Below are 21,220 nucleotides of genomic sequence, written 5' to 3' on the forward strand. Positions count from 1 at the left end.
CTTATCAAATTTTGGGGAATGAGAGCCTTCTGGTACTTGAGCAGTCTGCAGGGGTGGAGTGAGAGTTTTCACGGACTCTGCCGCCCCTCCTTCTTGGGACTTTGGGTGAGGGGGGTATGGGACTTTGTGGCGGGGGAGGGCGGTTAGAGAGAGACTGCAGTGGGGCTCTGTCCTCCTGCCTCCGGTCCTGCAGAACATCCACAAGGCGCCGGAGCGTGTCCGTTTGCTCCCTCATTAGTCCAAGCAGCGTTTGAGTCGCCTGCTGGTCTTCCTGCCGCCACCTCTCCTCCCGTTCCATGTGTGATCGATGCATTTGGGACAAGTTCTCCCTCCACTGGGTCTGCTGGGCTGCCTGGGCTCGGGAGCAGCCCATAAGTTCCGAGAACATGTCCTCCCGTGTCCTCTTCTTCCTACGCCTAATCTGCGCTAGCCTCTGGGAGTGTGATGCCAGGGTAGGTCGGGAGACAGTCGCAGCTGTGGGATGGGAAAAAGGGAGTGAATTCCTCAGAAAGATAAATTTTTGGGTGAACAAAGAACATAGTCTTTCTCTGTGAACAAGACCATGCACAGCACCTATCACATGCGCACTCAGGACAAGGTCGAATTTTCGGCCTTCGCATTCAGTGCCTGGGGTCTTGCAGTGCAGATCAGACAAGCGGGACAGGACAGCGGAATTTGGGTAACAGGCTGACATGGTAAGCCGTAGACTTGTGGCTGCTTAAAACTTTAATAATAGCACTGGCCTCCTTTCACGTTCAAAGCAATGCCAGTCCCTGCTGCTAGCAATCCGGCAAGCATGATCTCTGCCCCTGTCCCACCCCCTCGCGGCTGTCCCAGGGAAAGATCCCTGTATGCTGCTCCTCTCCCGCCTCCACCGCGTGGCTCTAAACCGCCGGTTACAGTTCTGTAAAGGAACAGGCAAGCAGTCCCAATACTAACATTCCCCTACCTAATTCAAAGCAGGTCACCATGAGCGACATCACTCTGATGAGGATTTCAGAGACGGAGAAAGAACAGATGCTTCGGGAAAGCCTGCAAAGACCAGGGCCGTATGCCGCCATGCTCTGCAAGGCAATGATACCCGAGTACTTGATTGTCTCCTGGCGCGGAAACGTTTCCTACCACGGAGGACCCAATAAGGCCGCTCTCCCCAGGAACCTGATGCAAAGGCTTTCCAATTACCTCCAGGAGAGCTTCGTGGAGATGTCCCAGGAGGATTTCTGCTCTATCCCCGGACATATAGACCGGATTTTACTGTAGCTGCACTGGCAGGGACTAAACAGTAGAGCGCCTAGGGCAAAACAATCAGGCTAAACCGGACATTGTTAGATTTTTTTTCAGTAGTTGCACTGCCAAGGACTGAAACGTTAAGCGCCTAGGGCAAAGTAATCATGAAAAACCCATTGTTAATATTGTTAATATTCCTGTTCTGTTAAAAATAAATGTTTACATGTTTAAAACACTTACTGACTGATCCTTCCCCTGATTCTGTGTCCGGGTTAACGCCTGGGGACGGTTGGTAGGGGATCTCTGTAAGGGTGATGAAGAGATCCTGGCTGTCGGGGAAATCAGCGTTGTAAGTGCTGTCGACTGCCTCGTCCTCCTCATCTCTTTTCCTCATCTTCCCCGTCCGCTAACAGGTCCGAGGAACCGGCCGTCGACAATATCCCATCCTCAGAGTCCACGGTCAGTGGTGGGGTAGTGGTGGCGGCCGCACCTAGGATGGAATGCAGTGCCTCGTAGAAACGGGATGTCTGGGGCTGGGATCCGGAGCGTCCGTTTGCCTGTTTGGTCTTCTGGTAGCCTTGTCTCAGCTCCTTGATTTTCACGCGGCACTGCGTTGCATCCCGGCTGTATCCTCTCTCTGCCATGGCTTTAGAGATCTTCTCGTAGATCTTTGCATTCCGTCTTTTCGATCGCAGCTCGGAAAGCACGGACTCATCGCCCCACACAGCGATCAGATCCAAGACTTCCCGATCAGTCCATGCTGGGGCCCTCTTTCTATTCTGAGAGTGCATGGCCATCTCTGCTGGAGAGCTCTGCATCGTTGCCAGTGCTGCTGAGCTCGCCACAATGTCCAAACAGGAAATGAGATTCAAACTGCCCAGACAGAAAAAGGAATTCAAATTTTCCCGGGGCTTTTCCTGTGTGGCTGGTCAGAGCATCCGAGCTTGGACTGCTGTCCAGAGCGTCAACAGAGTGGTGCACTGTGGGATAGCTCCCGGAGCTATTACCGTCGATTTCCATCCACACCTAGCCTAATTCGACATGGCCATGTTGAATTTAGCGCTACTCCCCTCGTTGGGGAGGAGTACAGAAGTCAAATTTAAGAGAGCTCTATGTCGAACTAAATAGCTTCGTGGTGTGGACGGGTGCAGAGTTAATTCGATGTAACGGCGCTAAATTCGACATAAACTCCTAGTGTAGACTAGGCCTTAGAGTATAGATGGATGCCCATTTTAGCAATTCTGTAAATAGAAATAATAGTATTTCAGAGACCTTCTCCTTAGGTAAGAACTGCCCTCCTTATATTTAATATTCAGACACTGGTGCCTTGTAGTTTGTAGCATGGGAAGACTGGTTCTTTGTTTTTTAATTATGAAAAGCAGTTCTTTCTCAAACTGATCTCCACCAGTTCTTCCAGATGGATTCTGTTGCCTCGGTGTTCACTGGAGGCAGACTAGAATGGTCAGTTGGAAGCCTGTGGCAGAAGTGCCTGCCTACCGACCTTTATACAAAACGCTTGCTCCCTCTCCAAGTTTTTTTGAGTTCTCAAATCCATTTTTTCTTCAAAATCTACTGAGATGTTGAAGCTGACTTTGTATGAATGCTATGGGAAGAAAATGTATCTAAATAGCCAATTCCTAGTTGTGATGGGGCACACTCGCCCCGCACTGGACGGGGAAGGGTTTTCCCTAGATTGTGGGCTGAGGAAGCTATGTCCCCTCATCTCTACTGGGCATGCTCCAAATGCACTAGTATAAAAGGGAGCAGCTCAGCTCATTTGGGGCTGACCACTGGAGAGGAAGGACACACGCCGCAGGCTCCAGCCAAGGATCAGCCGAAGCCCAAGGACATGGGAGCTAGAAATACTGCAACTCAGGCAAATGCCAGGGTACCCACAGAGACCCCGCAGAGTCCAGAGTTGCTGGGGACAGTGCAGACCAGGGAACCCGGAGACAGCAGAGACTCCCAGACCGCAGCAGTGGGAACCACAGTAGGAAGCAGCCCATGGGAATTAGATAGTGGCCCCATTAGTGGACTGGAATTTTGAGGCAGCATGTTTTGGTCGGACCGCCCCCCCGCTAACTCAGTGGCATGTGCTCCTGCCACTACCTGGGCTGGGGCCCAGTGGAGAGGGAGGACCCAGGCTCCCCTACCCAGGCCAGTGCCGTTCCCCCCCCCCCTTTTTGTGCGTGGCGGCCACTAGCGCTTACTGCTTCACGGACAGGAGAAAAGATATTGACTTTGGCCACTAGGCCTTACTGCCCTGCGGACTGGGACAAACATATCGACTTTGGCCACTAGGCCAACAGGCGAATACATTGACTTTGGCCACCAGGCCTTACTGCCCTGCTAACAGGGGTGAATCTATTGACTAGCCACTGAGCCTAATTACCCTGCTGACTGGGGCGAATCCGTTGACTTTGGCTGGTAGGCCTTACTGCCCTGCTGACTGGGGCAAATCTATTAACTCTGGCCATTGGGTCACATTGCCCTACTAAGAGGGGCGAGTATATTGACTCTGGGTATGGAGGCATAGACGCAGGTTACGTACGCTCCGCACCTCCACCCTAAGGGAGACGGGGCACACTTGCCTCACACTGGACGGAGTCCCCCCAGCCCTGTAACAATAGTTAACATTTTATTCTATGATGACCCTAGAAGATTACACTGGTAAAGAATCCTTTACCCTTCCTTCATTTAACATTTGAGAAGTTTAAAACAGAGATAAATTGTGGCAAAGCCCTTCAGGGTACAATGCTAGGTGTGGTATAAAAATCTAGATAGATTAGGAGGCTGTCTGTCGATCTGGAACCACTATTTTCCAGGAACTTTAATAGTATAGACTTTATTTTCTCACACTATTAAAACACTTTTTCGTTAGAGGTAGATAAGTAACACTTCTTACCAATAAAAATGCTCTGTTTTGTCCAAGATGTGGACAAAGGAATGTGCACTTAAATGGAATCTACATACTTCAATTCTGGAGGCAAAGAAAGGCCAACAATGTGAAAGGCATCAAGACAAGTCAGTGGAAGAATTTCTTTTCCAGACACAAGAAACACATTAGATCAGACCAACTAGCTATACATTTTACTAGTGACTGCCAGTTAAATGATTTAATGACCTGTACATAGCCACAGTTCAATATGCAGTGGAACTTTCAATCAGTGTTGTTATAGTACAGGATCTAGAAATATTATTTTAATTTTAAATCTAATTGTATTGATTATTTGCAGAAAGGGCTGGAGGCCAGTGGCTTAAATTTTTAACAATTGATTTGTTCTCTAAAATTCTCCTATTACCAGCCCATCCAGATGAGTTGCTTCTCAAACAGGCAGATATAATTCTTCTTTTAGAGAAGAGACCTAGACTTCACTTGAAATATTGTCTTTAGTTGGGGAGTTGGATAGAAAAAAACCCTGCTGTCATTCACTTTACTTGCCAAATCCACAATCTTCTTTCTCCCTTCTTTTGCTGAATCCAGTCACCCTCATTTTCCTATGCCCCTCTTTTCTTTCCACTTGCACTTCCTCTTCCTTTCTCTGCCTCTCATTTTAATGAACACTGGAAGATTTTTCAGGTTTCCTCCCAATTTTAATCCCAGATCTCCGAATCAATCACCTCTTCTGCTATTGGGTCCAGGGCTCCTCATGTATCTCCCACACTGCTGGTTTCTGTTCTGCTGGTGACCCTTTCTGTTGATGTTTGCTTCTCCTTCTGTATGTTAATCAGATAGAGTGGGGACTGGAACACTAGCTGGGAAATGCAAAGCAAAATTTACCAACTTGAAGTTGTAGGAGGATTTCCCTCTATTTTATACGGGTTTTGGTATGGAGGTTAATGATATTTTTTTCTTCATTCTTTTTCCTTCCCTGCATCCAAGGAGCACTCTTTCGTCTCCCGCACAACCAGGGTGTTTGTGTGGTAGAGTGAAAGAAGCTCTTGGTCTGTCATACCAAAACATTTTGATCACTGATATTCCCATTTTGATCACAGTTACTCCCATTAATTCCAAATTGCTGCTATTAAAATAATTCTATAAATGAATGAGACACAATAATCTGTTTGGGATTTTCTTCCATTGTCTGTTTCTAAACATCTAAATACAGGAGCTGGGAGATTTAAATTCTGCTACTATTGTTGAAAAGTCTTTAAAAGCCACAAATTTTACACCACATAAATGTGCTACCTTGTTTGGTTGTGCAGCAGCAGTTACACTATTTCTACAAAGGTGACATCAATGATGCTGGAACACAGTCAAAGTGTAGGCATGGTACATTTTACATTAGAAACATAAGCAGGGGAATCAGTGCTTGCCTGTTGTTGTTTGTTTGTTTTCTCTCTGTCTGTGGGGAAAAAGAGCAACAGAGGAGTTAGTTTTAATAAGTAAAGTGAAAATAGGAGGCTGAATTTAATTTCTAGTGGCAGGGAACTCATGTTTTCCCAGACCTTTTAATTCTGTGGCAGAATCCCACTGCATGATTTGTCTTCAAGCAGCCGCAGAATGCAATTGTTGCATAAGAAATTGTTTCACTCGGCTTCTTTTGGGATATAGGTGGAAAAAGCCATTCTTTAACTTCCTGCTTCAAATATTTTATCTTCTCTCAGCTGGAATGTAGGTGAAAATGCCAGTGGCAGAAGTAGCAAACACAATCTGTTGCCACTAGCAAGAGCTTTCCCTCCTGCCCAAGCTCCTGTACTGCCAAAGCCAATGAATTGTGTCTATGTTGCTGTTTTGTCACTAGCACTTTCACCTATATTCCAGCAAAAGAGAAGGTAAAGTATTTGAATACAGTGAGTGTAGTCATTGGGAGAAACATGCTCTGCACAGGGGCGGATTAGGGTCTGTAAGCATACACAGTTGCTTGGGGTGTCATTGCCAGAGTGTCTTGCTCTATGTAATAGTCAGATGTATAGAGAAGGGAACATTTATTTATATATATTCAAATATTTTACTACTGTTATAGAGGCCAAGTTAAATTTGAAAAAACTGATAGGTTGAAATGGAAAAAAGTTCATGAACTTGGGATGAGTGTGACTTATGTAGTACAGTCCAGTGCAGGGACATCTCAACTACATTTAAGAGACAGAAACCAATTTTGACTCTCTTGCAGCTGGTTTAATTAGTTATTCCTTCCCTTAGCTGTGCAGATTCTATTTACTAGCTGTTTTTTCTTGCTAAGTTTAATGCATTTAATTCAAAGCATCTATAAATAGGACACTTGATAAAGAAGGCATATATTGTCTCTCAAAGCAGTGTTCTTTAGAACATTTTAGAAATAAATAAAATTAGCTAGCTCTGTGGCCTGGTGAGTAGTGCTCAATGTTATGATGAAGGAAACAGAAACTTCATTTGTGGTTTCTTACTTCCTGGAGTAAGCATGCTGCGCTTCCATAAGGGTGGGAGAAGAGAACCTATGGAGCAGGTTACAGAGTGATACTGGGGCAATGAAGAAATTTTCATTAACATCAATTCGGCTGTAGTATGGTAGCAACTGTGCCAAGTTTCTACTGATATTGAAAGGGATTGAAAGTGGCAGATGCTCAGGAGCGTTGGGGCAGGAAGAGATTGAAAGGCCTAATTTCACATTTAAAAATTCTGACTGCTTCCTTTAAAACAAACAAACAAAAACGTTCAATAAAGCATTTGAGATTGTTGAAACTATTGTTAGCTGACTGGACACTGAGGCATTACATTGGCTAGGATGTCTTGGGGAATGGAATGAGCCATTTATCACTACTGGGAGATGCACTTTTATTTTTTAAAAATCTTTTTGAGGATGTTGTATACTAAAGTGATAACATCTATTTTGCTTGCAAATGTGACCTTCAAAATCTAATTATCCAGATCATATTTACAAAATTCCAAGTATCTAAGTTCTAAAATTGACCACTCCTTTGTTGAAAATTTTCAAAAAGCCATCCTTTTTGGTGTGTTTAGTAACTGTGCTCTTGAACTGAAAGCAGAGCAAGAATATTCTTCCCATTGCTTGATATTTCAGAATTGTATGAACATTGTTGTACATCAATATTTGCAAGCACTACTTTGATTTAAGAGAATGCTTTGTTTCAATTCTTTATTTTTAGCCAAAACTAAGACACAAAGTGTTGTGTCCCACCCTATCCCTAAGGTTGCCAACTTTTTGATCACACAAAACCGACCACTCTAGCCCCACCGCTTCCCCGAGGCCCTTCCCTTCCCTTCCCCAAGGCGTGTTCACTACATTCCCCCTCCCTCGGTGGCTTGCTCTCCCCTACCTTCACTCACTTTCACTGGGCTGAGGCAGGGGATTGGGTGTGGGAGGGGGTGAGGGCTCTAACTGGTGGTGCGGGCTCTGGGGTGGGGCCAGAAATGAGGGGTTTGGGGTGCAGGAGGGGGCTCCAGGTTTAGAGGGGGCTCAGAGCTGGGGGAGGGGATTGGGGCTTGGAGTTGGGGCATGGGCTTACCGCGGACGGCTCCCAGTCAGCGGCACAGCGGGCTAAGGCAGGCTCCCTGCTTGTTCTGGCACCGTGCTGCACCCCAGAAGCGGTCAGCAGGTCTGGCTCCTAGGCAGGGGGGCCAGGAGGTGCCACATGCTGTTCTTGCCCACAGGCACTGCCCCCCCCAGCTCCCATTGGCTGCAGTTCCCTGCCAATGGGAGTGCGGAGCCGGTGCTCAGAATGGGGGCAGTACGCGGAGCCCCATGGCCCCCCCGCCTAGAGCTGGACCTGCTGGCCACTTCCAGGGTGCAGCGCAGTGCCAGGACAGGTAAAGACTAGCCTGCCTTAGCCCCACAGCACTGCCAACCAGACTTTTAACAGCCCGGTTGGTAGTGCTGACCGGAGCCGCCAGGGTCCCTTTTTGACCACGAGTTCCGGCCGAAAACCGGACACCTGGCAACCCTACCTATCCCAGCATGGTATACCTAGGGAATTTAGCACTATGAAGCAAAAACGTAGCATTTTAAACGGGTCATTGTTTTGGTTGCTCACTCTGTCTCCCCCTTTTCTCATGTCACTACCCTAATAGAAGACCAACGTATCCAGCTAACGCTTCAGGGAATGCATTGCCAGTCAGTCACTAGGAAATGTTTCAAACAATGTACAGTAGTAGATAGATATCTTCCCCATAAAGGTAGAGCATTTCTCCACCATCATTATTCCCATTATTTTTCTTCTTGCTTTGAGTGAGTAGCTTTGAATCTAGGTTTTCTCACATGCAGGTATAATGTAGTAACAGTTAAGTCATACCAGCAGCCTCTTAAACTATTTTTAACTATTGTGTAATTATAGGCATACACCTCACATTATTGAAGGCTTAGTTCATCTCATGCCTCAGAATCCAGCTTTTAATCTTCCAGCCCATATTTTGTTCTCTACTTACTTGCCAAGAAAGTCTGGCTCCATTAATCATAACACTTAAAACAAAGGAGTATGAGATACATTCCCCAATATGGGATATGCAGAGATGCACAATATTTCTGTGAAATCACTTAAACCTGCCATACAGTGTATGTAGAAAAGAACTCAAATACAATTTAAAGAGCTACAGCAAGTTATTGGTATAGAAAATTGTGGTATTATACCTGGGAACTCATTTTTTACAACAAATGAGATAAATAATTGTTACGCAACTTAGAAACTATATAAACTTAGTTCATTTAAGTCTGGGATGATCTGGAGTGAAAACATGTTTGGATGTTTCAAGCAGGACTTCAGAAATTATTCTTCTAATTTCTGTACTTTCATATAAAAACTTGGAATAATATGAAACCATTTTTCAATAATTAAGAGCTGCTCTTGACAAGTAATTTTGTATTAGTTTTTGTTAATTGAGCAATTTGTTGGAGACTAGGATGGTGCGACAACACGATGTAACTTGAGACATTTTTTTAGAGCAGTTATTGAAGGACCACTGGAAAATGGGAGTTTTGTTTGTTTTGCATTTTAAACACTATAGTCCCCTCTTTAGAAGTCTAAAGATTTCCTCCCCTAAAATCTTTTTTTCATTTGGCAAATGATTTTATTAACTTGATTAAAAACCATCATAATTTTATCATGAGTCTAGACATATTTGGTGTTTTTTCTTAAAGCCTCAGCTCTTGCAGGCATTGATTATATGAGAATCTCAGCTTTTTATTTTTTTTAAAAAGTTTCTAGTCGTCCTGGCTGCAGGGAAGAAAAGCTACAAGTGTGGACCCCAAAGACTCAAAAACCAGAAGGCAAATAGAAAAAACTCCAAATATATTATGTTTAAAATCTCGTGATATATTGGGGACTGACTTATAATATTTGAACGCTTGAGATTGACAATGCTATATTTAAAAATGCAGAAACAAAATATTAACATCTTTTTTGTTACTGGTTTCCAGTCCATTTCTAAATCCAACTCAGGGATGCTGCTGTGTTTTATTCAAAATGCCTCATGGACTCATTCCTCTCCAATTTAAATTATATTCACCTAAACTCTTCAGCCTGTTTGCTCTATTTACTCTTCCAGCCTTGGTCTCCTTACCTTTCACTGCTGGAGGCCGTTCTCCCACTCTAGCTACTGCTTTTATAAAGAAATTTCACCCTTCTCAAATTTTGTCCCAAATCTTTAGTTCAGAAAGCAACGAACTAAAAATAAATTTTACCTACCAGATTTTCAGTTAAGTTCTAAACTTAAGCTGTTTGGTTTTCTAAAAAACTGATATCCTAAGGTTTTCTCCTGTCTTAGATGGAGAATGAAAGCTGAAATAGCAGTTTTAAAAGTCACAGCTATATTGACCTAGGATGCCATGCCCAAAATGGGATGGAAGCATGAAATTGTAGACAGAGAGCATGGAACAAACATCAGTGGTATTTATTGAGACATGAGAGCTGTGAATATAGATTATTGTAAAATATACTATGTAAACTTTAAACATTTTTTGCTAAACTCTTCGTGTCTTGGTATTTGAATTGGGAGTCAAACAATCCCTGTGGAACTCCTTGCCTGAGGAGGTTGTGAAGGGTAGGACAATAACAGGGTTTAAAAGAGAACTAGATAAATTCATGGAGGTTAAGTCCATTAATGGCTATTAGCCAGGATGAGTAAGGAATGGTGTCCCTAGCCTCTGTTTGTCAGAGGGTGGAGATGGATGGCAGGAGAGAGATCACTTGATCATTACCTGTTAGGTTCACTCCCTCTGGGGAACCTGGCATTGGTCACTGTCGGTAGACAGGATACTGGGCTGGATGGACCTTTGGTCTGACCTAGTATGGCCATTCTTATGTTCTTATCCCCCTTTCCTGGTTTTGCTTCTGTGGTCAAATCATCTCATTCAGCTATGTCTAAAACAAGTCCAGTTAAGCAACCTTGTGAGCTAGTAGGGACAATTTGATTGTAAGCAAGCTTCTATACTGACCACTATTTTAACTAACAACAAATAGTGCAGATGTAAACTGGTGTAGTTTTGAATGTCTGGGTACAAGGATGATGGGAACACTAGGAGTGCATCAAGATAATTAATGCATAGTTTCTGAACCCATTTAATTTAAAATGAGTACAGTGGAAGTCACTTGTATTGCACAATCAATGTATGAGATTATTGTGCCAGTCACTTACTTTGGACCGACCCAGTGGGTAGGCATTCATGCATAATGGAGAAATCATTGTCCCTACTCCACAATGTAGCAGTAGGGAGCTGCACAAATTCCCTGTAGCGCTGTGCTATATGGGTCTTCATTCACAGCACACTGCAGGGTGTGAGGCAGAGGGTTGGCATATGGTTGGTGAACCTGCAACAATGTAAACCCTCCAAATATAAACCTACCACCGTGTTGTGAGTGGAGGGCAGGGCTGCAGCAGACACCACGACAGCCTTGAGGCTACATAAATAATGGGAACAGCTCTTTTGGTGTTTCTGTAACCTTCGGAGGGAGGATTCCTTCCCCAGGGAGCACTCAAGCCAGATTACTTGGGTTTGAGTAGCAGGAGACAAGATTTGGCCCTAAAAATTCCTTTAATACCTTCACAGCTCAAATTAGGTACAAGAGAGAATTACTGTTGATGACACACAATTCAGGGGCCAACCAAGAACCCTAATCCAATTAGGGCAAGAAATTCTATGCTACTAAAGCAGATGATCAGTGCCCAAAAAAGAGTAAAAAAGAGGATCTTTAACAGGTTTGCATAAAGACTTGCTATAAGTATTTGCCATTGAGAATCATTATTCCACTGCATAATGAAAAACCTACAACTAACAAGACTATAAGATTAATGGCTACAAATATGCACTAACTATATTTAAAACTTTGGGAATTGTTTTGTTTTGCAAAACCAAAATGCAACATATGCAGTTCTAAATGTTTGTGTATTAAATGGTGTATTTTCGATAAAAACTCAAACAAGTAAAACTATCTTTACTATTGAAGTGGAATACTAACCATAATACTGGAAGGTCTCTTCGCAGTGAAGTCTTTCAAATTAATTCTAAAAATAGAATAAAATATTCAAACTCAAACTTAATTCAAAATTAAAATAAAATCTTCCTCAGTTGTGAGTGTAGGCTCACAAATTCTAAAATACTCAGTGCATTCTGATGTAGGAACCACAGCAGAAGAGAATATTTAATTTTAAAAAATGTGAGAAGGTTCGTGAAATGTGTGCTAGAAATAGAAAATAAGATTAGAGGTTATGTTTCAGACATGGAGCCTTCTCTGGTCTCTAGGGGGGAAAAAATAGAACAAGGTTGCTTCAAGGTCTGTAGCCTGAGGGAGGAAGGGGGAAAAGGCACTAATAAGGGCTAAACTGAAGGGTAGTTGGGGAATTAAAAATAAATAAATGGATTACTCTTCTTGTATGTTGTATCCCCTTTCCTCCCATCATTTGTTGGTGTTTGTCTTGTCATGTTGTAAGTTTTCCTGAGAAGAAACCTGTCTATGCATTTGTATGGTGGATGCAGTTGTGATTGGACTCTTTGGTTGCTACTGCAAAACTAATAATCCTTGTGGCTAAAAGGTTACTTTTGAAAAATCTAATTTTATTTAACAATTTAAAAATACAGTTTAGGCCAGATCTGTATACTTGAAACTTGTGCCAGTATCGTAATGTCACTTCAGGGATGTGGTGTGTGTCTGACATTTTTATACTGGCAAAGCCCTACTGTAGACACAGTTTTACTGGCAAAAAAGTGCTTTTGCCAATATAGCTTATTTCATTTGGGGGGGAATGGTATAAGCTGTTGCGGCAGAAGCATGTTTTTGCCTGTATAAACTGTGCTTACACGAGGAGGGTTTGTTGGAATAGCTATATCAGCAAATATTTTCTATTGTAGACCTGGCCTTAAATGCTGACAAAGCATTGTTTTTAAAATGTACTTGATATGTCAGCTGGTATCAGATAAAGGAGGCTACGAAGAAATATTAATAATCTTGTTAACATTCCAATATTCATTAACAGAGCTACCACAAAACTTGGCTAATTAGATATACAGGCCTACTCTTCTGTTGGTGTGCATGCCTAGGTCCTAGTAACATTGGAGTTATGTGCTTATAGATCTTAGTTTTCAGCAAGCTCTGATAAATAATAATGTTAAGCTTTCAGAATATTCAGTCTTTGGTACAGTCACTTGTCTCTAATCAACAGACCCCATCTTGTTAGGTAGATTACTAAATCTATTTATTAAAAGTTGATCTTTTAAGGTGTAACATAGCAGCAGCAGTATCTTGTGGCTTCTACTGGGGGAAAACTTAAAGTTACACAACTGGAGTCAGAAATGAAGGCTTAAAAGCAACATGAGGACAGATCATCCCTTCCTTGATCTGCTTGTGGTTCGCCTCCATGATACTATCAGTGCCCCTCCACCAACAGGGTCTGATGAAGCCCTCTCTTTGTGGGCCCAAGATTGCACTTTTGGGAGGGATAGTGGCTGGAGGGACTGGGAGAAGTGGGTGGTTGGTGGGGAAAGGAAGTGTTCACACTGTGGCCCTTCAGAACTTAAACTCTGGTTGTATTGCCTTTTCTGTCTAGCCCCTGCCATGGTCTCAGGGAGCTGCAACAGCAAGGAGTGTCCTTATAATGGTGCCAATGGATCAGCTGAGCCAGAGTGTGGGAAGGAAGCCGCTCCGGGGGGGAGGTGTCACTGGGGTAATGGGTGGGGGCATAGGGCCTCCTTCCTGATCCCTTGGGCTACCTACAGATTCTCTTGGGATTGGCTATTGTGGGGGATGGATTTTCTGCAAGTGGGCAAACTTCTCCCCACCCCGACAGGACAAGAGATTACCCTTGTTGGGGGTATCCTTGCAGAGATTTCCTCCTAAGGAGACCCCTGATAGTTTTATTTAAATTAATTTTTCTTTCCACCGATATTGTGCCATTTCTTGCTATAATTTTTTGTCCCAATATGTTTTGATATGGGGCTAAGATTACATATAATTGTTTGAATTGTTCATACTAGATGTTTAAATTAGCACACCAAATGATCAAAGGCTTTTCTTTGGAAAGATCAAAAGTACAAAAACAAAACCCAATAACTACTGTTGTCCCACAGGTATAAATCTTCAACAGGCCATGTTTGGCCCTCATTTACAACTAGGCAATCTTGTTATTTTGCACAAATGTACTAATAGGAATTTAAAAGCAGTTATGTTAACCAACCAAAAGAATGGAATTGAGCATGTTCTCTTATGGCCTTGTTGACTTTGACAGACTAACAGGAATAAAAAAACAGTATAAATTTGGTTTTGTCACTAAAGTTAGCTGTGTGAATATGCAGAGGGAACAGATCTGTTGGGTAAGATAATGCCACTTACTGGTAATCACTTTTCAGAGTATAACCATCCTATCAGATCTGTTTCTGTAGATAAAGCCTTGTTATATACTCATTTGCCATATATGTATTAACTGTTTTCATTATTTGTGATGTTAGTAAGATTTTTGCCAAACTGTTATTACTTTCAGATACAGCAAACTGCTACTTCTGCAAATTAATATAGGTAGCTGTCTTCATATTTTGTAATATAATAGTAAATATTTATAGAGTTCTTCAGAGGGCAAACAAAAAAGACTACTTTCAAGAATGCTGATTTTTAACTCTGGAATATATTTAGTCTCTCTTAAACAAACCTACCCCAACACATTAGCACTTATATAAGTGACATTTTAATGATTGCTGTATGTCTTTCCATACCCAGTACTTTATGCAGTAGCTTAACACCTTAAGCTAGAAAAGTTATGCATGCTGCTTAGATATGTCAGCTGAATTCCATGTATGCTTTTGTAAGCAAACAGCTGTTATAATAAGTACTGTACTTTCAAATCCTTCATATTCTTTACGGGGTTCTGTGCTAATTATGGAAAATGAGAATTATTTTTCTAAAGTGGGACTTTAGTTTTTTATAAAGCTCACTATGTTTTGTTGTGAAATAAATATTGTTTTCCTGCTTCTCTGAAAATTGCAATGGTCTCTAAACAAATCAGTCATTATCTTTTTAATATTAACAATGTTTAACTTGTGTTTAATCTCAAAGTAAGTTAAATTAAAATTATAAAGGACATGTAAACAAAGTCCACCCAAAAAAGAAAATGTATTAAATTCCTAAAAACATATATTACAATTATGTAAATATAGAAATAAATGTAAAAGAATCCCCCAACACTCATAACTCAGTGTGTGTAACTTCATATTTATATTGTTTAAAGTTGACATTGGTGCAACTTCGTGCACATACTGTGCGGGCACAGGATAACAAATTAATGCCATGGTGTAAAATAGGGAACAGTATTACTGAAGCTATTAATAGAAGGCACTACTTATTGAAGTCTCAAAGATTTAATCTATTACACTTCTGGGAAACGTGGAATGAAGCTCACTGGAAAAGAGTCTTGCCAAAGAAGGTTTAGGGAGCCTCTTGTTCTACAACACTTATCTTTTATTCTCTTTTGTTCGTTATACCATTAATTATGTTTGTAGGAATTTGAGCATCTCTAGCAAGGATATTTTAGTTATCTGCAGGAAAGCAAGGAGAGGGATTAGATGAGCACAAAGCATTGGGTTTTTTTGTGGGAGAGGGATTATGGTCTTGCAAAATAGTAATACACTGGTGACTGTGCACTTCTCATTTTTGTTTTGTTCTTAAATAGTTAGAATCTGGGCTCAAAATTTGATTTAAATGTTATAAATTAATGTGCAATGTCCTCCATAATACTGGAGTGGCTTTTATGTGGGTTTAAATAATACTTGCTTTTTAAAATCTCTACTGCTTGTGACACTTTCTTTTTAAATCCTAGTTCTTAATGAGGAGAGCAGCGCTATGTTGAGGAGGAGCAAGGAGCTTTTTTGTAATGAAAAATGAGGAATGCTTGTGAGGTATGCATACTACTATTTTAAGGGGTTTAATCTCTGAAATCTCAGGCTTCTGTGTCACCCAATAGTACCTTGGTCAGCTGTTGAAGTCCATTTTAGATACTTCATTAACATAATGAAACTAGCAGATTATGTCCTGAATGTGAGGACAGCAATAAAACACTGTATTGATTATTCTAAAATATGGCCTGTCATAAAAACTTAGTTCAAATAATTGTTTGAAATCTTAGCTAACCAAATTACAGAGTAGCCTATCAATTACCGCTATTTATGAACTTGCCAGTTGCAGTAATTTTATATCATGAGTTTGAGGTGCCTGTGGAAACTATAGTGTTTGCTGCTTTTATATCAAAATCAGCTCATATTTGCACTGGACTGCTTTGGTTTATTCATATATTGTAATGACTATGAATCAATACAGCCATCCTTACATCTTACAATGACAGAATTTTCTACTGACTTCAGGGACCAAAGCCGGTAAATGTAATGTTCAAAAGTAATATGTAAAAATACACTTCTCATTCGTTTTAATTTTTCACTATTACATCTTTCTGCTAATTCCATAATTTTCAACATAAGAGATGAAGGGCCTAATCACCATGTCCCTATCTTTCCTACATAGAACATGGCTTGCTTTCCTGGGCAAAGCTCCAACAGTTCACTGGTGAATCTATTGCTATTCAAATAGAGTAAGCCTATAAACCATTTGAAAGTCTGCTTGTCAAAACAAGAGTTGTGGCATGGAGACATGAATTTCTATATTAGCTTGACAAGAAAAAGCTCATGTTTCACAACTGTCATGAGGCCTTTGGCCAACATATGTGCCGAGGTCAGCATTGTCCTGATATGATGTTTTCCTCTTTTTATTTTTAGAACTCAAAAGAATACATGCTATTTCAGAGTACAGAACTCTTATTTAGATAACCATAAGAAATATCTCTTGGAAACAAGAGGGCCTGGATACTGGATTTTTTTTTTTTTTTTTTTTGTTTAAAGAGGGGAAATAGTGGGGAGGTGATAATATCAAAGTAAGCAGACACTATAAACTCTGTTACAAGGAATGAGAATTCTGGATCGAGCTTAGTCTTTTCCTGGTACATTAGTGTTACTTAATTTTGTTTAATATCCAAAAGTAGAGTGAATAATTTATACATGGAAATATTTGGCAGCTATAGCTATTTAATTTGTACATACACACATCAGAAATAACACTGTTTAAAGAAAAATCATATTTGTAATTTTTCACTGGGATGCAGTGCAGTCTAAAGCGAATGTGGAAGATACAATCTTAAGCAGCATTACAATGAAATCACAGAAGAAACATGTATTTGTGGAAAAAATTATGTGGGTATTGAGTTGCACTTGTATGTTGAGACAGATTCTTCTCTGCTACTCTTATTGTTGCAAACATCTAAGAAGGGCATTCCTCTTATTAGTCTTGTAGGTACTTTAATATTCAGGGCTTGCTGTGTGCCATCTATCTTCCATACTTGTAGTGTTCATATATATTACATAAAATCGCTCTCCAGCCACTCACTGAAGAGTTTTAAATGGCTAACTGAATTAAGATAATTTATATTCAGTTCATTGTTTCAATGTATTACTGACTAAAGTCGTGTCTATTAATCCTTTTATGTAATAGAAATAAGATCTAAAAGGTATAACAAAACCAAACTCATTAAAGGAGAGCCTGACTTCTAAAGGTCATGTCTATTATAAAACATGCCATGGGAATGCACTAACTAAAATCAGTCTATCTAAAAATATGGCTTAGAGATTTAGCAACCGTTTCAATAGAAGTGCTCACTCAGATGTGTATAATCACATAAAAATAATGTAAACAACTATTTAATCTATATTTATGAAAATTAATTTCAATGCTTTCTAGAAAAGTCCACTTAAATATATTAAAAAGTGTTTTTAATTTATAAGGGGGGGTCGCATTCAGAGGTTTGCTATGTGAAAGAAAAAGTTTGAGAGCCACTGACCTAAATAGTAAACCTGTTAAAATGCTTTCTTACCTCAGAGACTCTACCATGATTCCCAGTGTTCAGAATTGGAACTTTCTGCTTTGATATATATCACAAAGTAAGGCTACACTGTCTCACTATCCATATAATCACTTTCCACAAATTAATAACACTAAATTGATTCCATAGAGACTTTGGTATCAGAATCTTATGCATTAAGTCACTTTCCCTGCATAATATAATCTTAACCCAGATTGTCAGATCTATATGAGTTTGTGTCAAAGTATAAAATGATGATGAATTAAATTTCTATGGAGCAGCTTCAGGTTTGCATGTAATCTGTACAACTTTCTAAATATCCTTAAATAAGTCATCTTTGTTCAGTAAATACAGTTTTCCTCATAGGAAGTGATCCTATCCTAAGGCTTTTCATATAATGAAGTGATTGAGGCAACTCCAGAGTGTGCTGGAACACTTCTAAGGATCAACTTCTTTGACCCTTACTCCTGTAGAACAATTCACTCTACAAGTAGTCCCATTAAACCATTTTCTTAAATGGGACTAGTTGTAGAGTATCGTGTTTGAGCATGGTTATCAAAAACCAGCCCTTAGTAAAGTCAGCGCAGCAGTCAGAAATCATAAGTAGCTTTGCAGAACTTTTTTTGCTTAGACTAAGGGCTTGTCTACATTTCCCCCGCAGACTATGGGGTATGAACTGCAGCACACACTGAAGTATTGTGCTGTAACTGCCCTTGCTAGCAGAAACTAAAAGGTTAATAGTTCGTTATAGGATTACATTCATGTGAACTAGTTCCCCTTTAGTTTGTGCTAGCAAGGTCTACACAGGGCAGTTACAACAGTACATCAGTGTGTGCTGCAGTTCCTACCCCTGTAGGCTGGCACTGCATGGTCATGAAGACAAGCCCTTAGTTCCGGTGCTGTTAAGGCTCAGGGTAATTGCTTTCTCACATTTTTCTATGTTTATATAAGGCAACAGGACTGACTACTTACAATAGTACTTGAATTGGGTTGTTTGACCCACAACCCTCTCCTTTTCTTGCCTTTCATTTCCTGAAGCCTTTGCACCAAATATAGGGTTTCATAATTAACAAAATGAGAGAAAAAGTTGAGGCTTTGGTGTTGTTTGCTCTCGGTCATATTTTGATCTTAGAAGGGACAAACAATCCTGGACCTTCCTGTTTCCTGGACTGGAGAAATTCAGTATTGAGAAGAGAAGATGGAGAACAATCTAGCATCTGATAGACTCTTATCATGGGTGCTTTAACAATTTGTAAAGTGGGGGTGCTGAGAGCCATTGACCCAAACTGTAAAACTCTGTACGTGATGGAAACCACTTCAAGCCAGAGGGTACTGCAGCATCCCCAACACACCTAGTTCCAGCACCTATGTCTCTTATTGTGGGTTCACTAGTTTCCACAATTTGCTGCCTGTGGGGCTGGGTTTAAATGGAAATTGTTTTGAAAGGAAGTGGTTTTGTGACTCTGGTACAGGAGGGGGGGGGCTCTCTGGCATCTTTTCAGTTAGAAAATAGTCTGATTTTGGGGTGGAAACGTTCAATGAAAAATAGAATAAGCTGGTCAGGTATACTTAATTTCTTTATTAAATTTGTAAGTTAGTACTTTGCAGTTGGTGGTTCTGTCATGCTATAGCCAAAACTGGATGAATACTTATGGTTCAACCCTGCTAAATCAGTTCTGTTTGGACTGTTGTTAAGGGAGTCCATGGATTCCATGACTTTTCAGTGTTAGATTAATTGAATTAGACATTTTGATGATTTTTGTGGTTTGATGTGATAGGTTGTTCAATTGTTTACCATCTTGAGAGCAGTAAAGTTAAACCATGAGAGTCTAGAGGAGAGCAGGAGCCACATGAAAGCACCTAAATACCATGGTGATGGGTGCCAAATGAATGCTTGTAGTAGTAGTAAAACTTTATGAATTTTCTTCTTCTGAAGCATCAGCAGAGTTAGGCCAATAGTGTTTCTTTTTAGGGCAGCTCCGCTATTCTTAGTTGTGAGCAATTACCACAGCAAATACACTGTTCTTATTGGCAAAACGTTTTTTGTTGAAAACATTTTAAAAATAAGGGTTATTTTCCCCCTCTTCCTTCAGCCATTAATGGAGGACATACTATTACTAGTGCTTCATCAGGAACCTATCTATTCAGTTTAAGTGTAATGGATTAGTTGATCTTTTATGTATGGAAAAACTGTAATAAGTTAGTCATGAATACTAATGCCTTCCAGATGTTACTTTGTAATCTATTGTTTCATACAAGCAGTTACTTTAAGCAAAATAAATATGAAAGAAGAAACTCAATTTCTAGATGCATGTTACGCACTGTATCACAGATAACAGGCGGTGGTTTGTTTTAAGATGCTTTGATAAGGGCACTAGGTACTTACTTTTGCTCATATTGCCAAATTAAACAAAGTATCTGTAAAGTGCTGCTTCTAAAGCTATCATGGTATGATAGCTTGAAAGTACTGCAGTATTTCAGAAGCTAACTGCTGAACAAACTACTTAGAAATGGCTTTCAATGGACTAGATTAATTCTCAAGTTATGGAGAAGACTCCTACAAAGTGTCTGGTCTTTCTCCATCCTCCCCCACCAAAATCCTGAAGCTTCTATTGATAGCAGCTTTTCAGGGCAGTGTCTTGTGTCTGTATGTTTTTGTAAGATATCTATTACCTCTGATCAATATTATAAAACAAATATCAGATAGCCAAAGTAAAATCATTAGCACAAAGGAGTTAATATTGGCTTGTTTTGGGAAGGTCACTTTAGAGATCCAACAAAGCTATTCCAAGAACATTTAAAACCCAGCCATATCTTAGCAATAGTGATACTATGGCTTTGTCTGAACTAACCTTTTCCCCTTAATTTTCTATCACTGGCGAAGTTCTGTGAAGTAGAAGTCATGGTTGGAGAGCTAGCATAGTAAATTAACTAAAACCCACTTGTAGTTTCTAGACCTTCATTTTTATATCTGTTGATATACATTTGAAATATTTACAAATAAACTTGCTTACTAGTTACAGGTCTGATTACATTTGTCTTTTACTTTAAGGTGAACAACTTACTTTACTACTTGAATCAAAATTACTACTTGTTAAAAAGTATCTTGCACCAGCCAAAAACTAGACAAGGAAATTACTAGTAGTTTATCTTAACAAAAGGTAAAATTGCTTTCAAGACAGTTAAATTAGAAAAGGTGTGTAAAACAAAATGTACTTCTTTTATGTAAATATTTAATATACAGATAACTAATATTTGAGAAGGACATAAATAGCTGTATATTGTAACTTTTTACAGAGGTTACCAGGTTTACAGTCAATAGGTTATTACTATGCTTATGACAGTTATCTTCAAAAATCTGCCATTTAGAATTTACTTGTGTAGCCTGCATATGTTCTTCGAGTGCTTGCTCACGTCGATTCCAGTCTAGGTGTGTGCACGCCCGCGTGCACAGTCGTCGGTGATTTTTGCCTTAGCGGTATCCATAGGGTCAGCTGTGGCACCCTCTTGTGTGCCGTGCTCATGTGTCAGTATATTAGGTGCCGCCGGCTTTATGCCCTCTCAGTTTCTTCCTGCTTGTGGCAATTGGTCGGAGCGCTTCTTTCCCTTGCCTAGCAAGTGGTTAGTGGTTTCTCCTTTGATTCATGTTTTAGTGTTTTGTAAATATTTTTGTTG

At 40.4% G+C, this 21,220-nt stretch overlaps 1 protein-coding gene across 1 annotated transcript in view; it reads left to right on the top strand.

Annotated features, from left to right (window-relative positions):
• Positions 1-21,220, top strand: part of GARRE1 (granule associated Rac and RHOG effector 1) — a 101,803-nt gene that overhangs the window by 13,833 nt on the left and 66,750 nt on the right. The window contains exon 2 of the mRNA XM_065416441.1: positions 15,461-15,539. The gene's annotated coding sequence lies outside the window, so the exon portion shown is untranslated. The remainder of the gene's footprint in view (positions 1-15,460; positions 15,540-21,220) is intronic.

This window comes from Emys orbicularis, chromosome 14 (genome assembly GCF_028017835.1).
Source record: "Emys orbicularis isolate rEmyOrb1 chromosome 14, rEmyOrb1.hap1, whole genome shotgun sequence".
Lineage (NCBI taxonomy): Eukaryota > Metazoa > Chordata > Testudines > Emydidae > Emys > Emys orbicularis.